This window comes from Berghia stephanieae, chromosome 2 (genome assembly GCF_034508935.2).
Source record: "Berghia stephanieae isolate SIO BIC M18660-M18661 chromosome 2, UCSD_Bste_1.3, whole genome shotgun sequence".
NCBI lineage: Eukaryota > Metazoa > Mollusca > Gastropoda > Nudibranchia > Aeolidiidae > Berghia > Berghia stephanieae.
The window spans coordinates 111,342,279-111,345,100 of NC_088361.1; the positions used below are offsets into that span (position 1 = coordinate 111,342,279).

General features: G+C 31.8%; 1 protein-coding gene across 1 annotated transcript in view; it reads right to left on the bottom strand.

Annotated features, from left to right (window-relative positions):
* Window positions 1–2,463, bottom strand: part of LOC144966247 (uncharacterized) — a 21,314-nt gene extending 18,851 nt beyond the window's left edge. The window contains exon 1 of the mRNA XM_078902433.1: window positions 2,094–2,463. The gene's annotated coding sequence lies outside the window, so the exon portion shown is untranslated. The remainder of the gene's footprint in view (window positions 1–2,093) is intronic.
* Between the last annotated feature and the right edge of the window lie 359 nt (window positions 2,464–2,822).

Genomic DNA, 2,822 nt, shown 5'->3' on the forward strand with positions numbered 1-2,822 from the left:
TTCAATCTTAGGCTTTCGACAATAAATCATACAATTTGATGACCACATACATGAAAGTGGAAAAAAATGGTAAATGGAACCAAACAATAAACTGATACCATTAATAACCACAAAAAATACAACAATAGTAATACCACCAATACGTACAATAATAATAATAATAATAATAATAATAATAATAATAATAATAATAATAATAATAATAATGATAATGATAATGATAATAATAATAATAATAATAATAATAATAATAATAATAATAATAATAATAATAATAATAATATAATAATAATAATAATAATAATAATAATAAATGATGATGATGATAATAATAATAATAACAATAATAATATTACCATCATCATTACTACCACCACCATCATTACTACTACCACCACCGCTACCACTATCACTACCACTATCACCATCATTATTACGTTTCCAATCATTTTTTCTCGTTTTTAAAAATTTGATATCTATCAAAACAGACGAAATTCCGGTCATTTTTTTAAAGGGTAGTTAAAATATCTACGATTTTATTAGCCCTGAAAACTACGATTTTTATTTTCCTATTTCAAGTAGGCAGGTCTGATATGACAAGTATCAGTATCAGTTCCATAGTCAAAATAAGACAAACAAAAACAAAGTTTATTTAATCTTAGGCTTTCGCCAATACTTCATACAATACAATTAAGACAAAATAATGTTACCAATTTCTCCTCATGCATTCGTTAGACTATAACAATAACGACCGTGTTATCTTTACTCTTTACCCAACCAACCCCGAGCTTTCCGCCTCTTCATCGCGAACAACTTCTTATGTATGTATTAGCTTCAGGACGGGCAAGTACGGAATCTGCCCACCCTTCCGTATTTCCTCTATAACTTAGTTAGAATTCAACTCTCTCCTTTCTCAGAAGAGTATTTCTCGTATACTAATTCAATTGTTGAGAAAACCAAAATGGTGGTTGTATTTTATATATTTATTTAGTCGTGACTTTTGAATAAAAGTGTTTTGTTTTATTAGACGGAATACAATAGAAAATTACATTGTTTTGCAAAATTATTTTGTCTGGCAATAAAAATACAGCGGTAATTAATTTAAGAATTAAAAAAAAAAAAAGAACTAACAAATTAATTTGTTAAAAAAACAAAACAAAAAAAAACCTAAAACAACAACAACAAAAAACAAATAAGAAAACAGTTTAAATAAATGAGTTTTGAGAAGCACAAAAGAAAACGAGAAAAAAAGAAAAGTTTAAATGGATAAACAAATATATAAAAACAACACAAATTAATACTAAATTGATATAAAATTAGTAAATTAATAAATTTAATTCAATACTGGAACATTCCCAAAGTCATTACATCAATGGTACCAGCACAAGTAAGGCAATAAATAAGAAAAAGTTCGTTTGCCAAAATCTCTATTTAGTTTTCACTGGTTAATAAGGTGGGCTCATTTGAATTAGCCCGACCTAGTACTGGAGAGGCCAGACAGCAAAAATCGGAATTAGTTCACCGTCAGGCGACGTGACGATGTGGGCGGAGTGGAGTGGTTGGGGGGGGGGGGGGTGATAAAAAAAGAACAGGAGCGTATCCTGGTTTATGCATTACGGGATGCATGGTGATTCTCAATCTATCAAAAATACACACAAATTGATTTCAGTACGAAGTATAAAGTTTAAGTAGTAACTTTTGAAATTATCTTATTTAAATTTGATTATTTCAGACCTGGTAATACAGCATATAACTTGAAAAAAACAGGCTGGTATTTGCCCACCCTGCCCATTATTACCAGCCGTCCCTGACCTCAACTAATACTGATCTCTCATAAATTATAGGATTTTTCATATTCTACAACATATGTCATTTTTATGCTTTCAACGCTGATTTGCACAATTCAATGGTTTTTTTTTTTTTTACCTAATTCCCCATACTATTTTGGAGAGAAAGAGAGAGAGAGAGAGAGAGAGAGAGAGAGAGAGAGAGAGAGAGAGAGAGAGAGAGAGAGAGAGAGAGAGAGAGAGAGAGAGAGAGCAAGCAGTGTGCGAGTGGAAATTAATTTTACTGTAATAATAATGGAATCTTACCGCCAACTCTTGATTTCGAACAGTTTTCCACACAAAATTGTCCCTGTAATCAGCGTTAAAATGTCTTTTTCGCTCCGAATCGAATACACTTCTGAATATATTGTATATTAAATGCAAATTCGACACTTTGTATACAATTCACAAACTACCCACAGACTGGTGTAAAATGAGCCAACCCTGTTATACTTTCGCGAATTTTGGCATACTGTGCCATTTTATTGCTATTTTTAGATCCTTACACATTTCTATTTTTAGATTGATTTGTTACACAGGTCCATCGCAATCGTAGTCGGCACAGTAATTTGTGCAATGCAAAGAGGCTGATCCTCTATTGCAACGGTTAACACCAATGCCGAAACTATATTATTTATCGCTGACGTTTTTAAAAAATACGAAATGACACCCACCGAGGCGACCAAAAGAGATAGGCAGAGCCACCGCGCATGACCCACTTTCTCTGCTGGGCTTAGTTCTGCGCACAGACTACCGCTCGAACCAACTCTCTCTCTCGTGTCTATTAGTTGTTCGCCCATCTCTCTCTCTCTCTCTCTCTCTCTCTCTCTCTCTCTCTCTCTCTCTCTCTATATATATATATATATATATATATATATATATATATATATATATATATATATATATATATATATATATATATATATATCGTTTAGTAATTGTTTTTAGAATGACACCCACACAATAAAGAAGGACAAGTAACGGCATACCAAAAAG